General features: G+C 44.4%; 1 long non-coding RNA gene across 1 annotated transcript; it reads right to left on the bottom strand.

Moving 5' to 3' along the window:
- Positions 1-1,574: 1,574 nt before the first annotated feature.
- Positions 1,575-4,708, bottom strand: LOC9267311 (uncharacterized). The gene is made up of 3 exons (XR_001541952.3): positions 4,257-4,708; positions 3,194-3,255; positions 1,575-1,876 (listed from the first exon to the last, which is right to left on the bottom strand). It is a non-coding gene; the product is annotated as an uncharacterized lncRNA (long non-coding RNA).
- Positions 4,709-10,515: the final 5,807 nt, after the last annotated feature.

Raw genomic sequence — 10,515 nt, 5'->3', positions numbered from 1 at the left:
GCTCTACCCAGTCGAGTAGCATTCATGTTTAACTTAGGTATTACATTAATGGATAGAAGTAGTGGTATTTTCACAATATTTATATATGGATTTAGAAATAAGTGAGTTATGAAATTTAAGCAGAGGATATTTTAGTATATTAATGATATATTAGGCCTATTTAATGGTACATATGCAGTTTTATCTATTAATAGATGCTCACTTTTAAAACATAATAAGTCGTAGTGACGATAAAAGAAATTATATGTCACTCGATCAAAATGTTTTTATTTAAATATGAGAAACATTCTTATCATCTAATATCATTTAACTAGAAATGATGATATATAACTTTTTTAGCATTGTTTTTATAAAACAATCGCGGGCTTTCTTCCTAGTTTACATTTAATTTGCGCATCCAATCCGACCGAATAGACCACACAGACGTCAGCTCCCACACACATAGTAGCTCATGTGATGGGTTTGGAGGTTTCAGGAGCATGTAAACATTGCGAGGTTCTCATTGGTGTGCCAGATGACTTGTGATTTTTGGATTTTTGCAGTTCATACTACGAGAGGATGCAACCCAGAAGATCGAATTGATCAAGTTAAACCCAATTGGACCCATGATCTGAATGATACATAGCGAGGGTTTGTCTTTTTTGGGACGGAGGGAATAGCTAGCTATTAGGATTTGCATAGCCTGACATAAATCTTTTTTTTTGAACAAAGCCTGATCTAAAGTTAATTTTATTTCATAGCTATTTTAATTTAATTGCCTACTCAAGTTAGCCTGATCTAAAGTGAAACTTCCTACAATATTCTCCTGTGAAATTATCTGGCCACCAGATTCGAACTTGCAACGGATGGTGGAGGGAGATCGTTACCCCATCACCTATAAGCGAGCTCGCGTGGTGGAGAATAAATATTACTCCCTCCATATTTTAATATATAACGCCGTTGACTTTTTAACCAACGTTTGACCACTCATCTTATTCAAATATTTTATGCAAATATAAAAATACTTATGTCATGCTTAAAGAACATTTGATGATAAATCAAGTCATAATAAAATAAATTATAATTACATTTTTTTTAATACGACAAAAGGTCAAACGTTTGTCAAAAAGTCAACGGCGTCATACATTAAAATACGGAGGGAGTATTAATTTATACTTACTTGCTTCCTACTTTGTTATGTAGTCTTTGTCTCAATTGTTTTCTCATCCAACTGAATAGACTGCATGGTCTTGCGCTCTAACAGACATATATAGTTCCTCACCAGAGGGGTTTGGCAGGTTTGAGGAGCATGCAAACATCACAATATTGCAATATTGCTCTCTTCAACATCTCAGACAACACGCGTGTGGTTTGTTCAATTTCCTACTTTTGGAGGATGCGATTCATGGCCCGAGTGAATTGAATTGTCATTGGTACCCCGGTTATCATTGACGTCCAGGAGAATTCCAAAAATATCAAACGAAATATTTTATCATATGAGAGTGATCGACAAGATGGTCCATCAAGACTTCAGTCAAGGCAAATGATTTGTGCAATGTTGGTATGAAAATGGCAAAGAATTTGGATCCCATGAATATCGTGGCATAGCACTGTCGTCCCCCATTTTTATAACAGGAATCACTCATGTTACATTGCTGAAATACCAAGTACACATACAAAGATTGTCTAGCATAAATTATTACATCATAGGCCCGCAGGCATTGACTAGAACATAGGACCGAACGGTCCGGAATACATGCCAAAGCAGAAATAGATAAGGCAGCGGCCATGTCATTGCCACAGGCAACGACCGTAACTAAGACCTACAGAGCGCCGTCATCCTCTGCATCCTCCTAAAGATAAGCATAGGGATCCTCCTCGACTTCATTGCCATCCACTGATTAAAATTTTTAACAGCAAGAGTGAGTACCAACCGTATTCTGCAAGCCACCACAACAACAAAGCATATGATAGAGGTATTCAAAGTATAGCTGTTGGTTTATTTGCGTAAAGCTAGTTTCACAAATCTTTTCACAAGCCTAATAAGACCTAGCATAGACTAGTCAAGTTTTAATTCCAGTGTTTATTACACAGCAACAGTTCTGTTCACCATCCATTGTTTTCCCTAAGATGGTTTCCCATTACTGGCCGTCATGGTTTTCTGGGGTTTACCCCTTCTCGCCTCACGAAAAGTTAATCCACCAGCACAAAATCATCATGCATATCCCCTCCCAATCAGATTTAAGAAATTAGAGTCTAGCCAATTGCAATACATGTCCCGGTGCTCAATAACCGCGAGCACGGCTATTCGAATAGATTGGTTTACTCACACTGCAGTGGATGTACACTTTACCCGTACTCCGTGACTTGCCCAACACATGATCCTACGTCCCAACGAAACAGACTTGCCACGGCAAAGCCTTTCAACAACCTTACTTTGGCAGTACCCGCTCCATGAACTTTAGTCCTCATGCACTCTAGACGTCCAAGGTTTCTAGTAGTGAGAGGAGTTCTGGCGCTCCCGAGGAGGAAAGACTCACACATTCATTAAGTTATAGTTAAGTTTAGGTTCGCACATGGCAGTTCTACCGATGGCGACACCACCATAGGCACCCGCCCCTTGCGGTCCTTCCAATGGCTGCACCGTAGGCCCTTGCCTCCCATAGACATTAAGAAATCCACTACGACTTGGGTACCGCCTCCGCTCGGCTATTTACTCCGCTTGGTGTATACCCACACGACAAGTACGGTTGTACTGGGATCGTTTCATGCTTAACCTCACGGCTCGGTTCTTAATTGACCAGGGACGGCACTACCCTTTACCGGACTCCACCCAAGTCATCTAGCCGCCCCAGTCGAAACCATTTGTTTAGTTTAATTTTCTTGCACAAATCATCTCATCAACATCATGGCTATGTGGCGCTCATGTCTCCACATGCCGCATCTCAACTACCTTCCCAAAGATAGTTGCCCGAGCATAAAGCATTTTGATAAATATGAACATGCATGATGGCAAAGTAGCATGGCTAAGCATTTATCAAGTATTGAGTAAAGACACACGATATTATGGACTACAAGGATTGCATGGATCATCAATATCAAAGGCATGGCATATGACAAGTAGGTTATCCATATTCATCCATAGAATGAAAATTTTATTTAAATCAACATAATTTTCGCAATAGGTTCAATATGCTCAAAGATTAGTGATGACCTTCCTGGATCACAGTCTTGCTGTCCCTGCTCCTCAATCGACTCAACAATTCCCTCGGATATCTAAATTTGCGTGCGAAAGATCGGATTTGAGTTCAATTAGAATTCAAATAAAATCAATAAAATTCAAACAGTACAAAGTAAATTGAGAAAGTGGTCCCATCAGATAGATCTTGATTTTAGATGAATTTAGGTTCAAGTTTCATTCAAATCCGAGTTAAAATGAGTGAGTTATGAGGGTTCAAAGATTCAAATTTGAATTAATTCGGGAAATTGTGAAAAGTTACTGTTCCTAATTCATTTATTTTTATTCCTAACACAAATCCATAAGCCACAGAGGCTGACATGTGGGCCATTCTCCTATTTCTATTCTCAGTTTTATTTTACTAAACGAAATGCAATGTATCACTGACAGGTGGGTCCGACCCCTTGTAAACAAAGGTTAAGCCGGCTCTATAATCCCCGGTGGGACCCGCATGTCATTGAGACGTACACATAAAACCTCACTTAATTAGATTTCTAAGCATCCGGGCCCACATGTCATTGATTCATAATAATACCATTAGTTAAGGAACACTGTGCACTAATGAAGTGGGGTCCACATGTCATAATCTCTCTCTCTCGTTCTCTCTCCCTCCCCCATCGTCTTCTTCCTCTCACTCGCGATGGAGCAGAGGAGCGGCGCCCATGTGGCGCGACGGCCTGAGGTGGGACAGCTCGGCATGCGGTGGGGCGAGCGACGGCGCACCACCGGATGCCCGCCTGCGGCGGCAGCGAAGCGCGGCGCAACGGCGCGCGGCGGCACCGAGATCCCAAAAACAGCGGCGGCACAATGGGGACCGATTCAAGTGCAGGCGATCTCAATTTATCCATCTAGGGTTCACATAGAGCATGTAGAAGCAAAAACCTAGCCTACGCTATATTGGAACGAGGTCCCTCCACGGTGAGCTCGGCCATGGCGCGGTGGTGACCGGAGTCGGCACGGCTACAGCGGCGCACACCCCAAATCGAGGGGGCCGCTGGCTTCTAGGTGTCCAGGCACTACTACAGGCGGGAGGGCTTACCACGGAGTGGCGGAACGGCGAAGTTTGATGGCGCGTGGTGCGGTGTGGTCGAAAAAGGGGCAGCCGGCGGTCGGCGATGGTCGCAGATGTTCGACGCCCGGTTTTCCTTGTTCAGCAGCTCCCGACTCCCTCCAACAGCAGCAATGGCAACACGAGCACCTCCTCTCCACATCCCGCCACCCACACCGGGCGAGAGGCCCTGCGGCAGCGGTGCAACCCCTCGCTCACCAGGTGTTCGACACCCGACGGCGACGCGATCTCAATTTCCTTTGGTGGAGCAAGAGTTTTAGGGGAAAGGGAAGTAAATGGGAGGTTGATTTTGGATGAGGACGAGCTAGAGGAGAGCTTATAACAGCGAGAGGGAGGGTGATTTAATCGATGACGCAGCCTCGTTTCGATCTCTCCCAGGTTTCGGTTCAATGCACTGGCGCGGCATCATTACTATCCGATAGGGTCGCAGGAGAGGGGGTCGCTAGCTGTGAGATAAGGCACCGCATTACCCAGCAGTCGCAACCGGGGGCGACGGGATGGCGACGCGACGGTGATACGATGGCGACAAGAGCGACGGTGACGGCCAGTGGTAACGGCCGCGTTAGGGAGGTGCAGGGCTACGCCCTAGGGTGACGCGGGGGTGTCGTGGCGGCCGTTATCCCTCAATCTCGAAGGCGACTCGCGAGGGGATGGGATGACGTGGGCTCTCGTGGTAGCACAGCTTTGGTGCGGGTTTTCGGCGGCTCGGTCGGCGGCGGGCCCACGCGGCGTGGCGCGACGCAGTGCGGCGCACGGGTACGACCAGTGCGGCGGACGAGTCGGATGGCAGGCGCGCGGCACGACAGCAGTTGGAGAGGGCGGCGTCGGGTGTTCGGTCGGGTTAGGCACGGAATGAACAGTGCCGACCCGAGAAAAATCACAATTAGGGCTATCCTTGACATTTTGTGTGAATAATTTTTAGATGATTCAACCTCTATATTTCTTTTAGGTATTTACCTATATTTCAACACTTCCAGTTTTGTGATTTATTGCACCCTATGTTAATTATTAATATTCTAATTCCATCATATATTTCTATTTTCCCATATTTAAGGTTTTAGTATTTGTCTTTCCATATCAACATATTTGTCTTCACATATTATTTAATTTAAGCAATACATTTGGCAACAGAGAAACGAATAACTCCAGCATGATGCAAAAGTTTTTAGAAGTTCGAAATTTTAGTGATTTTTATTGTTAGGGATTTTTAGGATGTTACAAGCACTCTACTACAAACTTTGAAATATCCTCCGGAGTATCTAAAATACTGTCGTATGTTTTTTTTGGACAAAAACTTTCAAATGTAACTATAATATAACTGAAGTGTAATAACACTGTAACAACATTGTAACTACACTGTAGCTGCACTATAACTGAACTGTAACTATAATATAACTTATTAAAACTTGGATTCAACAATAGTTTGGTTAGATAAAGCTGGGATCTTATGCGTGACATGTGTGAAAATTTCTTTCTAGCATTTTTTTCTATTCATGCACAAATCTCGAGGCGATCCGATGGTCACAAATTTGAGGGGCAAAAAACTTGCTAAAGTTTTCTAGCAAATCTGATATATCCTTTCCTCGTTTTTGTTTTCCGAAACAGTACAGGAAACAATAATCTTTCTGGTTACTTTAAGTTTCTCTTTTTACATGAACATAATATATTATATCTATTCCATATTGGATGTCTGAGAGGCTGCTTCTTTCTCAGTAACAAATAAAGTACTTATATATACTGCTCAACATAAGGGACTAAAACACAGGACATTGTAGAGCAACTTAATATTTGTAGGATCGAATAGCAAGAAACAATGAATAGGTTGAGCATAAAAGACTGCGAGTTCCTAGACTAGCTCGCAAGTCACAACCCTCTAGCTAGTTTTCTTAAGAGAAACATGATCTTTCAGATGTTGAGTTATAGTTGTCGTGATAGCCTCTTTCAACAATAGTAGGGACCGGTGTGCACGCTAACATAAATGTAGGATTGAGAGGTAATGGGAATAACCATATACATGTTGGTTTTCACTTTGCAACAAATGCAGTATGTCTCATGTCAGCAAAAGAAAGATACTCTTGCGACAGTGATCAAGAACGGAATTGCCTTCTTTTGAAGCCAACAACTATTGACATGCAACTATTTGTGCATCTTTCACCACCTAGATGGATAGCCTCCATCATCGTTGGTCTCGATAGGGTAGATGAACTGATTCATGTTTGGGCAAAACAGGTGAAATTCAAGAGTTGTCAAGACATGCATCAGAGTGTCTTGTTGACCAGTCGGTCATTATAACAGCAGGCTCATGCTCTTCTTGTTGGATCAAATTTAGGTAGGAAAGCAGTAAACTTAAGATGACTTGATTCAAGACAGTGCAAGGTGTATGCTTTGCTTCATCTTTACAAATAGCAGAAAATAAATTAGTTGGGCATGTGAAGGCATGTTTGGAATTTCAGGAAGAAATTTGTCCTATTAAGTAGGAATTTGCACCCCTAAATAAAGTTGTCTGAATGAGTTTACCCATTTCACAAAATGAATGATTAATATGTACTTATATTGCATGTTCTAGTACTGTACTGCCGTGGTGTTTTACTCTTTTAGCAAGGGTTAATTAGATCCATGCCACTGCAACTTTACGAAATTAAAAAAATACCACTACTATTCGCCATATCGGCTACATCCTAATATGACACTGGAAATTCCTTAAATTGGAACCATGCCACTCCCGTCCCTTTTTCCGTCTCTTCTCACACCGTCTCGTTCCCCAGTTTAATCGCTTAATCGTCTCTCCTTCTCCCAGCGAATGCAAAAGGACGGCGTCGAGGACAGCGGTGGCAGCAGCTCCCGAGACTCCCGTCGCGGATCGAGGACAGTGGCGGCGGCGAGCCTCAGCGCCGGCCACCTTCTTCCGGTGGCCGAGCTCGCCCGGCGCATCGTTGAGCATGGCAAGGACAGCGGTGACGATGGCGGCGGCAGCTCCCAAGAACTCCTGCTACAGATTGTCCGCCGCGCGCTCCCGCACCTCAGTGACCTCCTCTGCTCCCTCCTCCACTCCCCCGTGGGCATCACCGTCTTCCTCCCTGACCTCCTCAACTTGCGGGCGCTCGCCGTCGTCTTCACTTGGTTCTCCAGCCTCGCCCTCAACTCCACCGCCATCTCCTCCACCCGCCTCCTCTCCCCCTCAGCCACCTCCGCCGACGGCTGTGGCGGCGGCGGCACCATTGATATCGCAGGCTCCACCCCAAGCCCTACACGGGAGCAGCGGATCTCAATTCCCACCGGCTCAGCGCCCGCGCCACCATCTGTCGCAGGGTCGTACCCCATCCGCCGCACCCAGTCCAGCCATCCCCGTCGAGCTCTCCGACCGTGACTCCCTCGTCGTCATGTCCAGCCTCCTCTGCCCACTCGCTGTCATCGATCCGGCTCACCCGGACCTCCTCAATCTCCATGGCAGGGGCGGCGAGGCGGACCCGGAGTTGGCGTCGTCCAACTCGGGAAGTCCGCCGTGGCGTCAAGCGCGGCTGTGGCCTGGACATCCTTGGGCGCCGCAGTGGCTGGGCGCGGCAGCTCGTGGGCGAGGTCCGAGACGTCGAGGGAGGGGGATGAGGACCGAACAGAGACGGCGTGAGAGAGAGGACAGAAAAAGGGACAGGAGTGGCATGGTTCTAATTTAAGAAATTTTCAGTGGCATGTAACCGATATGATGAATAGTAGTTGCAGTGGCATGGATCCAATTAACCCTTTTAGTAACGGCTTATACATTATTTGATAAATAACATGGGAAATAAATGAACCAAATGCAGTTAATAAGTATATTTTCATTTTCTTTATATACGCAGGAGCCGCTGTACTTAGTCGGTATGGATTGTATGGCATGATTATTTTTTTCTATCTACAACATAACAGAATTTTTACTCCTACCAAACTGCCTACATGCGTGAATTATTTATGCACCAATTATTCAGGGGTATGTCTGCACCTGTCAAGGAGGCCATAAAGCTATCGGACTATGAGCGAACGTTGAAGAAAGCATTTTCTGGAAAGTCAAAACCAGTCCCTCAGCTTGGAGAGCAACCAAATCAGGAGATCGAGCCGTTGGTGACCGGTGAAGATTTTGGAATAGAAGAATTTATTAATGACACCGGTCTAACTACGGATCAATTGCTAGGAGTCGCACCAATCGAAAAGGCGGAAGTGAAATACATGTACGAACTCGGTAAACCGCTTGTCAAGCCTGAGCTGCTGCAGTCCCTACCCACACAAATATACAAGTTCCATCAGTTGTATATGGAGATGAGCGCCACCGGTAGAGAGGTGATCGGAGCGAGGATCAGGGACACGGACTTCTTGCAAGGAGATGACATTCTATGGATCAATTTCAAGGGAATCTACGAACTATACCAGCTGGACGCCCTCGACGTCTCTATTATGAGTTGCTGGATTTTGTAAGTATATCGTTCAGTTAGATTTTTTACTACGTCTCCTTTAATTAATTAAGTCCTTGTATATAAGTAGACTATATATAATATATACTCCCTTTTATCGTTGTAGAATGGAGATTCAAAGGGCCCGACGGCGGGGGGTTTTCGATACTGGATTCATTGACCCTCGGAAAGTAAACGTCGCAATGCTCGACCAATATCCGCAAGCTACATAGGACAATCTCGTCCATCTCCTGAAGGCGCAGCATTACAAGATGTTCATACTGTTGCCGTACAACACAGAGTTAGTTTAATTTTACTGTCTTCCTATACCAAATTTCATTCCTGTACGAACTTGCTAAGTGTTTCATATGTAATGCATCACACGCACATTGCAGATTCCACTGGGTGCTTTTACTCTTCGATCTGTCGGCCTGCACCGTCAACGTATATGACTCAATGGATAAAAAAGAGTCTACGTTTGACAAGGTTTTCGAATTTATAGACAGGTACTGTCATAAGTTCCTCTGTTAATTAAGAAAATCTAATTTATGATTTTTTTTCATCGAAGTTTATTTTTCAGCTACTTTTAAATCACTAAAAACACATATATAAATGTTTTATTCACAAATCACTTTTCGTCTGTTAACATGCCGTTTGGCTTATTCAGATGGGGCCTTTCATTTCTCTGTGGCACATGCTATCTTTGCATGATCTTTGCACATGTATCTGGTTGCTGCCACGATGCTTTTGTGTGTCCAAGGTCCTCGTGTGAGTTCAAACTTGGAGCTTCTGCGGAGCTGTGTCAGCAATGGCGGCGAGGACATGCATACGGCATGCGCAAACATAAGTGATGTTGAGAGAGAAATAACATCCTCGCATTCTTCGACCATCATATGTCTGCAGCTTGTATGTAGTAATAAGCTCATAGTTATACATGTTTGTTATTAATTTATCTTAGTGTCAAATTTTACTACTACAGAACTAGTCATCCGTGACCACATGTTTGTGAGGGGTGAACACGATCCGTTAAAAAAAACCTTATCCCTGAAGGATCTAAAAAAGTCCAATTTAAGATAAGACGCTATGGAATGACCAGTCACGGACGTATGGTCAGCTGTGATGGGTCACATCTTTTGACAGACAAATTATCTGCATCAGTTCACATCTACAACCCTTCAATGATGACATCATATCTGTGATGGGTCAAACATGAGAAACTTTATTTGTAACTGTTAATAGATATGACTCGTTATAGATAAGGGACATCTCTAACTGGTCTAATTTTCCTTAACCCACACAAATGTTGTCACGCCCCGGACTAGTACCGACCGGAACTAGCCCGTGACGCTCTAAATTAACCTGTTAATCGATACCAGTCCTAGGAAACAGTGCTGGTATCACAGGAAGACGGATTATCACAGCAACAGAGGTCTCTTTATTATAGAGTAGAGGTACAGTCATGTTGGGCTGCGGACAGATCCCGAGCTCACAACTGCATTACAAAAGGGGAAACGGAAGCCAGAACTTGGACCAAACATCACAGGCGCGACTTGGGAACTAGGCCGAAACCCTAAAACTCATCGTAGCCGGCTTGCTCCTGGAAGAACTCCTCATCGGCGGGATCCGCTTCATCTTCTTCAGCAACTGGGGGGGATTATTTATATAGAGCAAGGGTGAGTACGGGAGTACTCAGCAAGCCATGGGAAATAAGTGTTTAATGCAGGCTTCAAGGAAAGGCCGTTGTTTTTGCAATTGATTTTATTTGAACTCTTCTCTAAAAACAACTAAGTGAGTGCTTCTCAAACGAC

The sequence above is a fragment of the Oryza sativa genome, chromosome 12 (assembly GCF_034140825.1).
Source record: "Oryza sativa Japonica Group chromosome 12, ASM3414082v1".
In the NCBI taxonomy this organism is placed as follows: domain Eukaryota; kingdom Viridiplantae; phylum Streptophyta; class Magnoliopsida; order Poales; family Poaceae; genus Oryza; species Oryza sativa.
This window is presented reverse-complemented; position numbering and strand designations above follow the sequence as displayed.